Source organism: Ovis canadensis, chromosome 2 (genome assembly GCF_042477335.2).
Source record: "Ovis canadensis isolate MfBH-ARS-UI-01 breed Bighorn chromosome 2, ARS-UI_OviCan_v2, whole genome shotgun sequence".
NCBI classification, from domain to species: domain Eukaryota; kingdom Metazoa; phylum Chordata; class Mammalia; order Artiodactyla; family Bovidae; genus Ovis; species Ovis canadensis.
In genome coordinates this window covers 31,079,616-31,096,739 of record NC_091246.1, presented here as the reverse complement: position 1 = coordinate 31,096,739, position 17,124 = coordinate 31,079,616, and the positions used below count along the sequence as shown (strand labels likewise).

At 39.7% G+C, this 17,124-nt stretch overlaps 1 protein-coding gene across 2 annotated transcripts in view; it reads right to left on the bottom strand.

The window, feature by feature from the left end:
• FANCC (FA complementation group C) overlaps positions 1-16,666 on the bottom strand; it is a 323,090-nt gene extending 306,424 nt beyond the window's left edge. Inside the window, exon 1 of one of the 2 annotated variants that reach the window (XM_069575745.1) lies at positions 16,439-16,666. The gene's annotated coding sequence lies outside the window, so the exon portion shown is untranslated. The remainder of the gene's footprint in view (positions 1-16,438) is intronic. The other variant, XM_069575746.1, reaches the window with a different exon arrangement.
• Positions 16,667-17,124: the final 458 nt, after the last annotated feature.

Genomic DNA, 17,124 nt, shown 5'->3' with positions numbered 1-17,124 from the left:
GCTTTATCTTGGGCAGAAATACAGTTGTTAGTTGTTATACAATCAAACAAGAGGCCTTAATAAATTTTAAAAGCACATGTTCTGACCACAATGGACTTAAATTTGGAAATCAATAATAAACACACATGAAATCCTAAAATATCTGGAAATTAAACCCACACTTCTAAATAACCAATGGCTCAAAAAAGAGATCACATAGTAAACTCAAAATATCTTGAACTGATGACAAAAACATAAACATATCAAAATTTGGAGGATGCAGCCTAAGCAGTGCTTAAAGAGAAATTTGTAACTGAATGGTTGTATTAGAAAAGAAAAAAGGTCTCAAATCAATAACTTAAGCTCCTACCTTAGGAAACTAGAAAAAGAACAACAAACTAAACCTAAAGCAAGCAGAAGGAAAGCTATAATAAAGATTACAGTGGAAATCAATGGAAACAGAAAAACAACAGGTAAAAATCAATGAAACAAAAAGTTGGTTCTTGAAAATATCAAAACCAATCAACTTTTAGCTACACTGAGCAAGAAGAGAAAAAGATAGTAACTACCCCAATCAGAAATGAAACAGGAGGCATCATTATTGACTCTACAGGATCACTTTTATGCCAACAAATGACACAACTTAGATAATAAGGGGAAAAATCCTAGAGAGAAGCAACTTGCCAAAACTTACTCAAGAAGAAAGAGAAAATCAAAATTGACCTGTAACATATAAAGACATTGAACTTGTCATTTAAATTTTTCCGATAAAGAAAAATTCATGAACAGATAACTTCACGGATGAATTCCACCAAATATTTAAAGAAGAAATAACACTAATCCTTTACAAACTCTTTCAGAAAATGTAAGAGGAGAGAACACTTCCCAACTCATATTAAAATGCCAGAATTACCATAAGATCAGTCAAAGACAGCACAAGAAAATTACCTGCCAATATTCCTCAAAAACACAGACACAAAATCCTAAACAAAACATTACTAAACCAAATCCAGTAACACATAAAAAGGATTATATATCACGACCAAGTGGGATTTATCCTAGGAATGCAAAGCCAGTATAACATTAAAAAATCAACTAATGTAATGAGTTATATTAATAAAGTAACTAACCACATGGTTATCTCAATAGATGCAGAAAAGCATCTAACAAAATCCAACATTTGTTCATGATAGGAATTCTCAACAATCTAGGAACAGAAGGGAAGTTCCCCAACTTTCTGAAAGGGCATTTCTAAAAAGATCACAGTGCTACCATCACTCCTATTGGTAAAAGAGTAATAGGGAAGAAAAAATCTGATTCCACATTAGACCTATTTTTTTTGCTTTAGTTAACAATGATTGAGTATAGTCTGAAATATACAGGATAGCCTATTTTCAAGGCAGATCAAGTCCACTCATATACAGATAAAAAGTTGCAGAGGAGGGAATAACATTTGTTGGAGGTTTACAACAACATCATGACCTGACCTATGTGGACAGCTGCAAGAACAAAGAATTCCTACACCAGCAGTCTGCAACAACCAACCAACCAAGTGAGAAAGATAATTCCTAGGCAGGTTGATAAGAAGTCCAGGGGTCCCCAAGGAGAGAGGGGTCTGGAATTCTCAAGGAGGAGGAAAGGACAAACTTTTCTTCCCTCTACATTCCTTAGGATTATATGACAATAATGTATTACAAAGATCATGACATCTGGTCCCATCACTTCATGGCAAATAGAGGGGAAACAGTGGAAACAGTGTCAGACTTTATTTTGGGGGGCTCCAAAATCACTGCAAATGGTGAGTGCAGCCATGAAATTAAAAGACGCTTACTCCTTGGAAGAAAAGTTATGACCAACCTAGACAGCATATTGAAAAGCAGAGCCATTACTTTGCCAATAAAGGTCCATCTAGTCAAGGCTATGGTTTTTCCAGTGGTCACGTATGGATGTGAGAGTTGGACTATGAAGGAAGCTGAGCACCGAAGAATTGATGCTTTTGAACTGTGGTGTTGGAGAAGACTCTTGAGGGTCCCTTGGACTGCAAGGAGATCCAACCAGTCCATTCTGAAGGAGATCAGCCCTGGGATTTCTTTGGAAGGAATGATGCTAAAGCTGAAACTCCAGTACTCTGGCCACCTCATGCAAAGAGTCAACTCATTGGAAAAGACTCTGATGCTGGGAGGGATTGGGGGCAGGAGGAGAAGGGGACGACAGAGGATGAGATGGCTGGATGGCATCACGGACTCGATGGACGTGAGTCTGAGTGAACTCCGGGAGTTAGTGATGGACAGGAAGGCCTGGCATTCTGTGATTCATGAGGTCACAAAGAGTTGGACACGACTGAGCGACTGAACTGACTGATCCTGCTTGAGGACAGTCTCTGAAAAAAACCTTCTGGCTAATCCTGTAATCTTAAAATGTAAATTATGGGAGTAGGTCTAGTAAGGTCTTTACAACCACCAGACATTCTTTTGATTCACTGTAGTAACTAATTAAAAGTATATAATTCCATTGCTAATACTAGCGATGGGGTACTCTTTCTGCCCCCTTCTGATGTTTATGTCAGAAGCTTTCTCTATCTCTTTTATACTTTAATAAAACTTTACTACACAAAAGCTCTGAGTGAGCAAGCCTTGTCTCTGGCCCCAGACTGAAATCTTCTCCGGAGGCCAGGAGTCCCAGCGTCTTTCATGGTTCAGCAACAACATTTCACAAGGGCACCCGTTCCTCAATTTGCCCTTAAAAATGCTTTGCTGTAACCCTTCAGGGAGTTTGGGACTTGGGGAGTTGTGGGGAGAAATAAGCCACCTGTCTCCTTGCATGGCCCTGCAATAAACCTTTCTCTGCTTCAAACACTGACCTTTCAATTTTGTTTGGCCTCACTGTGCATGGGGAACACAAGATTAAATGCTTTCCCCCTAAGATCAGGAACAAGTCAATAAGATCCACACTTCTTACTTCTGTTCACAACGTATTGGAGGTTCTAGGCAAAAAAAGAAATAGTTAAAGGCATCTAGATACAAAGATATATCTAGTCAATCCTAAAGGAAATCAGTCTTGAATATTCATTGAAAGGACTGATGTTGAACCTTCAATACTTTGGCCACCTCATGTGAAGAACTGATTCATTGGAAAAGAACCGGATGCTGGGAAAGATTGATGGCAGGAGGAGGAGGGGACGACAGAGGATGAGCTGGCTGGATGGCATCACTGACTCCATGGACATGAGTTTGACAAGCTCTGGGAGCTGGTGATGGACAAGAAGCCTGGTATGCTGCAGTCCATGGGGTTGCAAAGAGTCAGACATGACGGAGAGACTGAACTGAACTGAGATACAGTACGTAAAACTGTCTATATTCTCGAATGATATGATATTGTATGTAGAAAATTCTAAGGAATTCACACAAAAAACCCTGCTTAATATAATAGTAAAGTAAGGTTGCAGGACACAAGATAAATAAACTAAAATCAATTATATTTTTGCACATTGGCAATGAACAATCCAAAAACAAAATCTGAAAAATTCTACTCACAATAGCACAAAAAAGTTAAACACTTCAAAATAAAGTTAACAAAAGAAGGGCAAGACTTGCGCACTTAAAATTACAAAACATTGCTGCTGCTGCTGCTAAGTCGCTTCAGTCGTGTCCGACTCTGTATGACACCATAGACGGCAGCCCATGAGGCTCCCCCGTACCTGGGATTCTCCAGGCAAGAACACTGGAGTGGGTTGCCATTTCCTTCTCCAATGCATGAAAGTGAAAAGTGAAAGTGAAGCTGCTCAGTCGTGTCCGATTCTTAGCTAAAAGAAATGAAATGTCATACAAAACAGAAAGACAGTCCATGTTTATGTTAAGATGGCAACAGCAATTCTCCCCCAAACAAATCTACAGATTATATGCAATTTCTATCAAAATCCATCACAGTAGGCTTTTTTGGAAAAAATGACAAACTGATACAAAAATTTATATGGAAATCTAAGGAAACCAGCATAGCCAAAACAATTTTGAAAAAGAAAAAATATCAGAAGACTTATACTACCCAATTTCAAAATTAACTACAAAGATACCATATAATCAAGACAGTGTGGTGCTGGTATGAAAAGAGGCAAAACAAGGACTCAAACAGAAATGAGAGTCTAGAAATAATTTATGGTCACTTGATTTTTGACAAAGGTGCAAATGCAATTAAATGGGAAAAGGATCCTTTTATTTTTCCTCAACAAATAATGCTAAAACAACTGGATATCCATACACACAAAAAAGATGAATTTGGACCCATACTGCATACCATACACAAAAGTTAACAGAAACTGAACATAAACCTAAAGCATTATTAAAAAAAAAAAAAAAAAACGATAAACTGGACTTCTTCAAAATAAAAACTCGTATTTCGAAAGACACCATGGAGAAAATGAAAAGACAAGCAACAGGCTGGGTAATAAATTATTTACTGAAATAATTTATAAAACATATATTGGGCTTGTACCCAGAATACACAAAGAAAGTGTATAGCCCAATAAGAAGGCAAACCAACCCAAAAAATGGACAAAAGATTTCATTAGACATTTCAAAAACAACATAGGAACAGTATATAACTACATGAAAATATGTTCAACATCATTAGCCAATAGAGAAATACAAATTAAAACTAATATGAGATACTACTTCATACTAAGATGGCTATGAAAAAAGACGCAATAACAAGTCAAGATATGGAAAAATCGAAACTCTCACACAATGCTTGTGGGAACATAATATGGTATGGCCATACTGGAAAACAGTTTAGCTGTTTCTTAAAAAATTAAAACTTGAAACCACTACACAAGCCAGTAATTTCCTCATGGGTATTTATCCAAGAAAAAATGAGAACGTACGTCCACACAAAGACTTGTACATGAATGAAAACAGCAGCATTATTCATCATAGCCAAAAAGTGAAAACAACTGATGTCCATCAACTGATGAACGGATAAAGAAAATGTAGTATAGTCATACAATGGTTATTTATCAATAAACAGGAACAAACTATGGATACATGCTACAACATGGATGAATCTCAAAACCATTACGCTAAATGAAGCCAGGCATAAGACGGCACTTATTTCATAAATCCATCTCCATAAAAGGCTAACTGATAGTGATAGAAAGCAAATCAATGAGGCTAAAGCCAGCACCAGGTCTGAGTACAAAACCTGCAGAGGCAAACTTATTAAGGTGATGTAAAATTTCTAAAACTGAATTGCTGTGATCACTGCACAATCTCAAAAATCTTCCAAATTTACTAAAAATCACTTAATTATTTAGAAAACAGGATACAGTTTCCAAAAGGTGATTTTTATATGAACTCTGCTTTCCTGTTATTAGAGATATGGTCAGTTTTCATTCCAATCCCAAAGAAAGGCAATGCCAAAGAATGCTCAAACTACAGCACAATTGCACTCATCTCACATGCTAGTAAAGTAATGCTCAAAATTCTCCAAGCCAGGCTTCAGCAATACGTGAACCGTGAACTTCCTGATGTTCAAGCTGGTTTTAGAAAAGGCAGAAGAACCAGAGATAAAATTGCCAATATCCGCTGGATCATGGAAAAAGCAAGAGAATTCCAGAAAACATCTATTTCTGCTTTATTGACTATGCCAAAGCCTTTGACTGTGTGGGTCACAATCAACTGTGGAAAATTCTTTAAGAGATAGGCATACCAGACCACCTGACCTGCCTCTTGAGAAATCTGTATGCAGGTCAGGAGGCAACAGTTAGACCTGGACATGGAACAACAGACTGGTTTCAAATAGGAAAAGGAGTGTGTCAAGGCTGTATATTGTCACCCTGCTTATTTAACTTCTATGCAGAGTACATCATGAGAAACGCTGGACTGGAAGAAACACAAGCTGGAATCAAGATTGCCGGGAGATATATCAATAACCTCAGATATGCAGATGACACCACCCTTATGGCAGAAAGTGAAGAGGAGCTAAAAAGCCTCTTGACAAAACTGAAAGAGGAGAGTGAAAAAGTTGGCTTAATGCTCAACATTCAGAAAATGAAGATCATGGCATCTGGTCCCATCACTTCATGGCAAATAGATGGGGAAACAGTGGAAACAGTGTCGGACTTTGTTTTGGGGGGCTCCAAAATCACTGCAAATGGTGAGTGCAGCCATGAAATTAAAAGATGCTTACTCCTTTGAAGAAAAGTTATGACCAACCTAGATAGCATATTCAAAAGCAGAGACATTACTTTGCCAACTAAGGTCCGTCTAGTCAAGGCTATGGTTTTTCCTGTGGTCATGTATGGATGTGAGAGTTGGACTATAAAGGCTGAGCACTGAAGAATTGATGCTTTTGAACTGTGGTGTTGGAGAAGACTCTTGAGAGTCCCTTGGACTGCAAAGAGATCCAACCAGTCCATTCTGAAGGAGATCAACCCTGGGATTTCTTTGCAAGGAATGATGCTAATGCTGAAACTCCAGTACTTTGGCCACCTCATGCGAAGAGCTGACTCACTGGAAAAGACTGATGCTGGGAGGGATTAGGGGCAGGAGGAAAAGGGGACAACAGAGGATGAGATGGCTGGATGGCATCACTGACTCGATGGACGTGAGTCTGAGTGAGTCCAGGAGTTGGTGATGGACAGGGAGGCCTGGTGTGCTGCGATTCATGGGGTCGCAAAGAGTCGGACACAACTGAGCGACTGAACTGAACTGAACAGGAAGATTGTAGATGTTCCTATCTTAACAGGGAAATGTTTTCTACACACTCAACAGAGTTTATTGAAGAGCCTAAGAGAATGAATGGACCAGGTAACTCTGCAAAGTCTCTTCAAAAATTAGTCCGAAAATGTCTCTTTTTTTTTTTTTATGTGTATAAGGGGTAGTGATAGGCTTGTTACCATTATTACACGGGTTTGGGCTATCTTTTTAAGGTAAGTGTTTTTCCCATTACAGCTACAAACAAAGTAAAATAAAGATATATAAAAATAGAGATCTGTATCTTTCATGTTCTTAAAAAAGAAAATCCAAAAAAAAGTGTAATATTTAGTAGAAAATTTTAAATGCTGAAGATTTGCCTTTTTATCTATTTTATCTATTATCTGATGAACTTTTAAAGTTTTTCCTTCTCTACTTCCACTGCATTTTTATTAAAACACTCGCAAAGTCAATGCACTTCTTTTATAGATGTTCTTTCATACTAAAAGGTCAGTCTTTCAAGATCTATGAACAAAAACAGAAAATGTACATACCCCAGCCTAAAATAAAATTGAATAAATCCATTTGGTGGGGGATAAAGATGGCAGAATAAGAGGACATGCAGGTCACCTTCTCCCATAAATACAGCAAAAATACATCTATATGTGGAACAATTTTCAAGGAAAACTAACTGGAAACTGGCAGAAGAACTCCTAAAAAATCAAAGTTATAATAAAAATACACACATAATCAGGCAGGACAGAAAGAAGAGTAATGGGTTAGATCTATGCCCCTGGGAGGGGACTAAAAGGAAAAGGGAGATCACATAAGCAGACACTTATCCTGTGAAAGTGAGTGGGTCAAGCCACAGAACGGGTGCCCCAGTCCCGGGGACCTATATGGATGAGACAAGCTCCCTTGGCTGCTACTAGGACAGATAGAAAGACTGAAGAAGTCAAGACTCCTCTAGTAAGAGGTGCATAGGTACTGCCTCACCACTAGACAGGGAGGAGGGAGGTCTGTCTTAGAGGCTGCTCCCTTGCCACATTCCCCAGTCCACTCTGAGAAAAATCCCTGCCCCTTCTCTGTCCATGTCACAGCTTGGCCCTGGCTCTAGAGTAGCCAGGACCTGGGGAAAGACTCAATCTAGGGACACAGAGGTGACAAGAGGGTCTAGGGTGTGGGCCTGGTAAGGCAGCAGTAGCCACTGTTGATGCTTATTTACAGTACCACAGTGCCACTGGAGAAGTTCAATCATCTCAATAGATGCAGAAAAACCATTTGACAAATTTCAACGTTCATTCATGATAAAAAATTGGATATGGTGGGACTATATCTCAACATAACAAGAGACATTTATGACAAATCCATAGCCAACACAATTAATACCCAACCATCAAATGAAATTAAAAGTTTCAACTTTTTCAGTTGAAACCCTTTCAGCTAAATTAAAAATCCAGACAAAGATGCCCACTCTTGTCATTTCCACTGGCAGTCCTAGCCACAGCAATAAGATAAGAAAAATAAATAAAAGGTATCCAAATTGGAAGGCAACAAGTAAAACTGTCACTGTTTGCAGATGACATGAGACTCTACAGAGAACCTTAGAGTTTCCACCCAAAACTATAAGAATAAATGAAACCAGCAAGACTGCTGGATACAAGATTAATATATAGAAATCTGTTGTATTAATAAATCTGTTACACTAATAATGAAACATCAGAAAAAGTAAAACAATAAATATATTTAAAATTGCACCCCAAAAAAAAACATAAGAATAAACTTACAAAGGAAGTAAAAGACTTATACTCTGAGAATTATAAAACAATGATGAAGGAAACTGAAATGATTCAAAAGAAAAGGAGGAATAAAATAGAAATGGAAAGATAACTCATGTGCTTGGACTACATGAATTACAATTATTAAAGTGCCCATACTATCCAAAGCAATCTACAGATTTAATGTAATCCCTATCAAAATACTCCTGTTTTTCACAGGATGAAAACAAATAATCCTAAAATTATATGGAACCACAAAAAAAAACCTTAATTGCCAAAGCGTCCTGAGGAAAAAACAGTAAAGCTGGAGGTACAACCCTCCTTGACTTCAGACTATAATGCAAAGCCACAGTAATCAAAACAGCATGGTATTGTCAGAAAAACAGACACATAGATCAATGAAACAGAATACAAGCCCCAGACAAATCCATGCACCAATGGTCAATTACTCTATGACAAAGGAGGCAAGAATATACAATAGAGAAATGATAGTCTCTTGAATAACTGGTGTTAGGAAACCTGTACAACCATATGTAAAACAATGAGATTAGGATATTTCCTCACATCACGTACAAAAATAAACTCAAAATGGTTTAAAGACCTAAATGTTTATGACCTGAAACCATAAAACTCCCCAAACAGAACAGAGGTAGAACAGTTTTACACAAATATAGCAGTATTTTCTTAGATCAGTCTTCTACAGAAAAATAAATAAAAGCAAAAACAAACAAATGAGCCTCCAACACCTCCATTAGCTTTATTGGTAGTAATGCTTCCTAAGGCCCACTTGATATCACACTCCAGGATGTATGGCTCTAGGTTAGTGACCACACACCATCACGGTCATCCAGGTCATTAAGACCTTTTGTGTATATCTCTTCTGTATATTCTTGTGACTTCTTCTTAATCTCTTTTGCTTCTGTGAGCTCCTTGCTATTTCTGTCTCTTCTCATGCCCATCTTTGCATGAAATGTTCCCTTGATATCTCCAATTTTCTTGAAGAGATCTCTAGTCTTTCCTATTCTATTGTTTTCCTCTACTTCTTTGCATTGTTCAATTAAGAAGGCTTTCTTATTTCTCGCTCCTCTCCTCTGGAACTCTGGATTCAGTTTGGTATATTTTTCCCTTTCTCCATTGTTTTTTTTTTGCTTCTCTTATTTTCTCAGCTATTTGCAAAGCCTCCTCAGACAACCACTTTGCCTTCCTGCATTCCTTTTCTTTGCAATGGTCTTCATCACAGCCTCTTGTACAATGTTATGAACATAATTCTTTGGGCACTCATCTACCAGAACTAACCTCTTGAATCTATTTATCACTTCCACTGTATAATCATAAGGGATTTGATTTAGGTCATGCCTGAACGACCTAGTGGTTTTCCCTACCTTCTTCAATTTCAGCCTGAATTTTGCAATAAAGAGATCACGATCTGAGCCAGTCAGCTCCAGGTCTTTTTGCTGACTGTATAGAGCTTCTCTATCTTTGGAGGCAAATAATATAATCAATCTGATTTCAATATTGACCATTTGGTGATGTGCATGTGAGAGTCATCTCTTGTGTTGCTGGAAAAGGGTTTTTGCTATCATTACTGTATTCTCTCGACAAAACTCTGTTAGCCTTTTCCCTGCTTCATATTGTACTCCAAGGCCAATTCTGCCTGTTACTCCAGGTATCTCTTGACTTCCTACTTTTGCATTCCAACTTTCTATGATAAAAAGAACATCTTTTTTTTTTTTTCTGGTGTAAATTCTAGAAGTCTTCATAGAGCCATTCAACTTCAGCTTCTTTGGCATTAGTAGCTGGGGTACAGACTTGGATTACTGTGATGTTGAATGGCTTGCTCTGGAAACAAATTGAGATAGCTCTGTCATTTTTAAGACTGCACCCAAGTATTGCATTTTGGACTCTTTTGTTGACTATGAGGGTTACTCTATTTCTTCTAAGGGATTATTTTCCACAGTAGTCAATATAATGGCCATCTGAATTAAATTTGCCCATTCCCATCCATTTTAGTTCACTGATTTCTAAAATGTCATTTTTCACTCTTGCCATCTCCTGCTTGACCACATCCAACTTACCCTGATTCATGGACCTAACATTCCAGGTTCCTATGCAATATTGTTCTCTACAGCATCAGATTTTACTTTTACCACCAGATACATCCACAACTGACGGTCATTTCCACTCTGACCCAGCTCTCTTTCTGGAGCTATCTCTCCACTCCTCTCCAGTAGCACACTGGACACCTACAAACCTGGAGTGTCATTAAAAGACTGAAACAGTATGGACCAACAGAAGCAGAAGATATTAAGAAGAGGTGGCAAGAATGCACAGAAGAACTATACAGAAAAGATCTTCATGACCCAGATAATCACAATGGTGTGATCACTCACCTAGAGCCAGACATCCTGGAGTGCAAAGTCAAGTGAGCCTTAGAAAGCATCACTATGAACAAAGCTAGTGGAGGTGATGGAATTGCAGTTGAGCTATTTCAAATCCTAAAAGATGATGCTATTAAAATGCTGCACTCAATATGCCCAGCAAATTTGGAAAACTTAGCAGTGGCCATAGGACTAGAAAAGGCCAGTTTTCATTTCAGTCCCAAAGAAAGGCAATGCCAAAGAATGTTTAAACTACTGCACAATTGCACTCATCTCACACACTAGCAAAGGAATGCTCAAAATTCTCCAAGCCAGGCTTCAACAGTACATGAACTGAGAACTTCCAGATGTTCAAGCCGGTTTTAGAAAAGGCAGAGAAACCAGAGATCAAATAGCCAACATAAACTGGATCATTGAAAAAGCAAGAGAATTCCAAAAAAGCATCTACTTCTGCTTCACTGAGTATGCTAAAGCCTTTAACTGTGTGGATCACAACAAACTGTGGAAAATTCTTCAAGAGATGGGAATACCAGCCCACCTTACCTGCCTCTTGAGAAGTCTCTATGTAGGTCAAGAAGCTACAGTTATAACTGGACATGTAACAATGGATTGGTTCCAAATTGGGAAAGGAGTATGTCAAGGCTGTATATCGTCACCTTGCTTACTTAACTTATATGCACAGCACATCATGCAAAGTGCTGGACTGGATGAAGTACAAGCTGGAATCATGATGCTGGGAGAAATATTAACAACCTCAGATATGTAGATGACACCACCCTTATGGCAGAAAGTGAAAAGGAACTAAAGAGCCTCCTGATGAAACCGAAGGAGAAGAGAGAAAAAGCTGGCTGAAAACTCAATATTCAAAAAACAAAGATCATGGCATCCAGTCTCATCATTTCATGGCAAATATGTGAGAAAACAATGAAACAGTGACAGCCTTTATTTTCTTGGGCTCCAAAATCACTGCAGATGGTGTCTGTAGCCATGAAATTAAAAGACACTTTTCCTTGGAAGAAAAGCTATGACAAACCTAGGTGACATATTAAAAAGCAGAGACATTACTTTACCGACAAAGGTCCATGCAGTCAAAGCTATAGTTGTTCCAGCAGTCATGTACGGATGTGAGTTGGACCATTAGGAAAGCTGAGCACAGAAGAATTGATGCTTCTGAACTGTGGTGTTGGAGAAGACTCTTGAGAGTCCCTTGGACTGCAAGGAGATCGAACCAGTCAATCCTGAAGGAAATCAGTCCTGAATATTCATTGGGAGAACTGACGCTGATGATGAAAATCCAATACTTTTGGCCATCTGATGTGAAGAACTGGCTCACTGGAAAAGATCCTGGTGCTGGGAAACATTGAAGGAAGGAGGAGAAGAGGATCAGAGGATGAGATGGTTGGACAGCACCACTGACTTGATGGACATGAGTCTGAGCAAGCTCCAGGAGTTGGTCATGGATAGGGAAGCCTAGTGTGCAGCAATCCATGAAGTTGCAAAGAGTTGGACACAACTGACCAACTGAACTGAATCAACCTGGGCGGATTCATCTTTCAGTGTCATATCTTACTCCTTTTCATACTGTTCATAGGTTTCTCAAGGCAAGAATACTGGAGTGGTTTGCCATTCTCTTCTCCAAAATGGCGCCCAATTAAACTTTAACACTGTTGCACAACAAAGGAAACCATCAAGAAAAAAAAACACAACTTACAGAATGCGAGAAAATATTTGCAAATTATGCAAATGCCAAGAGGTAAATGTACAGAGCTCGTACCACTTAACATCAAAAACTAAACAACCCTATCGAAATACGGGCAGAAGACCTGAATAAACATCTTTCCAAAGAAGACATACAGATGACTAACAGGCACATGAAAAGATGCTCAACATCACTAATTATAAAAAATGCATATCAAAACCACAAGAGATATCACCTCATACCTATCAGAAAGGCCTTTATCAAAAAGTCTACAAATAACAAATGTTGTCAGGGATGTGAAGAAAAGGGAACCTTCCTTCACTATTAGTAGAAATATAAGCTGGTGCCAATCGCTATGAAAAACAGTGTGGAGGCTCCTTAAAAAACTAAGAATAGAACTACCATCTGATTCACTCTGTGTATGTTTCTGGAAAAAACAAAAACACTAATTTGAAAAGGTACCTGCACCCCAATGTTTATAGCAGCACTATTTATAATAGCTGAGATATAAAAACAACACAAGTACCCAAGTACCCAATCAAGAGATGACTGGATTAAGATGTGGATTATATAGAAACAATGTAATATTCAGTTCAGTTGCTCAATTGTGTCCGATTCTTTGCGACCCCATGAATCGCAGCACGCCAGGCCTCCCTGTCCATCACCAACTCCCAGAGTTCACTCAGACTCATGTCCATCGAGTCGGTGATGCCATCCAGCCATCTCATCCTCTGTCGTCCCCTTCTCCTCCTGCCCTCAATCCCTCCCAGCATCAGGGTCTTTTCCAATGAGTCAACTCTTCACATGAGGTGGCCAAAGCATTGGACTTTCAGCCTCAGCATCATTCCTTCCAAAGAACACCCAGGACTGATCTCCTTTAGAATGGACTGGTTGGATCTCCTTGCAGCCCAAGGGACTCTCAAGAGTCTTCTCTAACACCACAGTTCAAAAGCATCAATTCTTTGGTGCTCAGCTTTCTTTCCAGTCCAACTCTCACATCCATACATGACCACTGGAAAAACCATAGCCTTGACTAGGCAGACCTTTGTTGGCAACATAATGTCTCTGCTTTTGAATATGCTGTCTAGGTTGGTCATAACTTTCCTTCCAAGGAGTAAGTGTCTTTTAATTTCATGGCTGCAATCGCCATCTGTAGTGATTCTGAAGCCCAAAAAAATAAAGTCTATCACTGTTTCCACTGTTTCCCCATCTATTTCCCATGAGATGATGGGCCCGGATGCCATGATCTTTGTTTTCTTAATGTTGAGCTTTAAGCCAATTTTTTCACTCTCCTCTTTGACTTTCATCAAGAGGCATTTTAGTTCCTCTTCACTTTCTGCCATAAGGGTGGTGTCATCTGCATATCTGAGGTTATTGATATTTCTCCCGGCAATCTTGATTCCAGCTTGTGTTTCTTCCAGTCCAGCATTTCTCATGATGTACTCTGCATAGAAGTTAAATAAGCAGGGTGACAATATACAGCTTGACATACTCCTTTTCGTATTTGAAACCAGTATGTTGTTCCATGTCCAGTTCGAACTGTTGCTTCCTGACCTGCATACAGGTTTCTCAAGAGGCAGGTCAGGTGGTCTGTTATTCCCATCTCTTTCAGAATTTTCCACAGTTTATTGTGATCCACACAGTCAAAGTGACCCATAAAAAATAATGACGTTTGTAGCAACATGGATGAACCTGGAAGATATTATGCTTAGTGAAATAAATGAGACAGAAGAAAAAAATATTGTATTGTATCACTTATATGTGGAATCTTAAAAAATAATAAAAATGAAGGTATAGACAATACAGAAAAAGACTCATAGATACAGAAAAAGACTGACAGATATAGAAAACAAATTTGTGGTTACCAAAGCAGAGAAGGAAAGGGGGGAGGGGCAAACTAAGAGTATGGGATTAACAGATACAAACCACTACATATAAAATAGATAAGCAACTATACTGTATAGTACATGAAATTATTCCCATTATCTTATAATACCTATAATGGAATATAATCTGCAAAAACATTGTAACTTGAAACTAACACAATATTGTAAATTGACTATACTTCAATTTTTAAATAATAATAATACATTTGATGCTGATTTCCAGGCTGACTTGAGGTTCCACCACTACCAACCTGAAACTGCCACAGATGTGAGGTTTCCTAGGCTGTCTCTGTGGCCTGGACAATCAATCCACCTTTTTACTGGCCAGGCTGGCCTACCTTTAACTGGTTTTCATAAATACAAAATTTGTATAATTGTTACTGGAACCACTTGGTGAAATATGGAACTAGTTAAAAGTACCATTTATTATTAAATGTACACGCACAGTTTCACATACAAGCAGCACCACATCTTTCACATTCAGCTAATCAATCAAGTTAATGTTTTTATTACAGAATAGAAAACTCAGATCTTCCAAAATCATGTATGCTTAGTAAGTGTTTTCCAAGCAATCAAGAAGTACATGACTAAATAATGAAAAGGGTGAATTAAAATATATAACATACCAAGGTATAATTAACTCAATTTTAAAGAAGCAGGATCTAACTTTTACTCTGCTGGAAAGAGGCCTTGATATAACTAGGAAAAGCAAATTCTTTTCTGATGCAGTCTTTCTTGTACACATATGAATAACGTATATGAGGGCTTACTTCCCTGCGAATCTAGCGCAGTATATTAGATTGAAATAGCATTTTAAGTTTAATGGATAAACTCACAATGATTGTTTTCTATCAAAGTTTTTGTACAAGTGATCCCAACAGGTGGTATGAATTCTATCTACCATTTGTAACAATCTTTCCTCTCTTCCTGAGGGAAGTAATGAAAAAATGTTTTGAGCTGCACACCACTAAAGGTGAGTGACATCCGGAAAGAACTGAATATTGGTGGCCCAAAAGTGCCCTACTAATGTAATAAATAAGTCAACCATATCTCAGTTATGATGCATTAAATGGGAAAAGGGTTAGAATGAAACCAGGAGCCCAAGAGCTTTCCAACAATTTCAGATTACGACAAACACAGCAGCACATACAGGTCTTTGCTGGAAAATTCCTCAGCCTTTCCTTGACATTCTGGTCCCAAATTTCCTGTTTTTAAAACTCCAAATCTTTTTTCCCTCTCCGGACTTTTCCAGCCCATGCAATGTGACCATAGAGGGTTCATGTTGTAAACGCGTCCCCGTAAAAAATTACCGAAAAAGCAAGCTAAACAAACCTCCCCACCTCTCCAAAACAAAAACAAAAACACCTCCCAAAGGCTTTGGACGCTATTTGGCCTGCCAGTCCAAAAAAGTGAGTTTCTGGGAAATGATCGCCCATTAGAACCCTCCTCTCTTCCTAAAATGCAAAGCTGGAAAAGCAGGAAGGGTAACAAACCGCCCCGGGCTCCTCTAATTGGGCCCCCACCATCCAGCACTCTGGGGGCGGGGGGCGGTGCGGCGAGCAGGCGGCCAGCTTTAATGGGTGATGAATTTTAAATGGCGAGCTTTTCACAGCGCCCAAGGATCCAGGGCAAAGAAAGTCACCTTTGCTCCTGTCCTTTTAAGAAGACCTAGCTGCCTCCGCTTAATGAACAGAAAGAAGCAAAACGGCAACCCCCAGTTCCCACAGCTCTGGGGGGCCTCCCTTCCGCTCGACCCCTCGGTCGACTCCACACCCCGAGCCTGCCCCGCCCTCTAGCCACGCCCCTCGCCCGCGGCCCCGCCCCCCAGGGTTGGCCCCACCTCAAACCCCTATCCACTTCGCAGCCCCTCTCACCGCCTGAGCCCTGCTCATTCACCTAGATGCGGTGCGCGCAGCGGACGTTCTCGCGAGTCTTTCCCCCCTACCCCAACCCACACCCCCAAGCTGACGTGTCGGCCAGACCCCCGAGGGAGGCAGACGCCTTCACTCGCGCTCTGCGGCCTCTCTCTTACCGGTGGTCCGCGCCAGAGCAACTTCAGCAGTTTGGGCAGTGGCGAAAAGGCTGCCAACCGCCCGGGTTCTGTGGCTTGAAAATTTGACTTTGCTTCGTATTGGTTTTTGTGTTTTGTTTTCACTTTTTTGGAATTTTCCCGCGGCTGCTCGGCAGCTGAGCCGCGCGCGCACGTATTCGCAGTGCACTCTGGGGCTTGGCCAGCGACCCTACACCCCGGCGGCGTCGCGGGAAAATTCCGACGAATCTTGTGCTCGTGGGGCGGGACGCGGGCCCGGACTCGGCCGGAAGTCGGTCCGTTGGGGCGGGCCTAGGCGAGGGGCCCTACTGAGGCTGCCTTAGTTGTTCCTGAGCACTAAGCTGGTGTCGCGGGCTTCAAGTAGACCGCAGGAAGGACCTGAAGGGGAAAAACCCTGGGTTTTTAAACAGGTTGTTGCTTAATTTCAAGATTCTGTTCAAAATGCAGAAAATTTTTAAAAGAAAAATTAAGTCTTTGTCAGGAATGTAAAACCACTAAACAAAGCCTAGAATATTATTTTCTAGGTATAGTCACATAAAAAAGGGAATCTTTCTTTGGATCCCTCACCCCAGTAAAATCAGTTCCATACAGTGTTTGCTTGGGTTCAAATCAGTTCTACGCTGCATTTAAACCACTTAAATGGAAGGCATCTTTTTTTTTAAAAACAA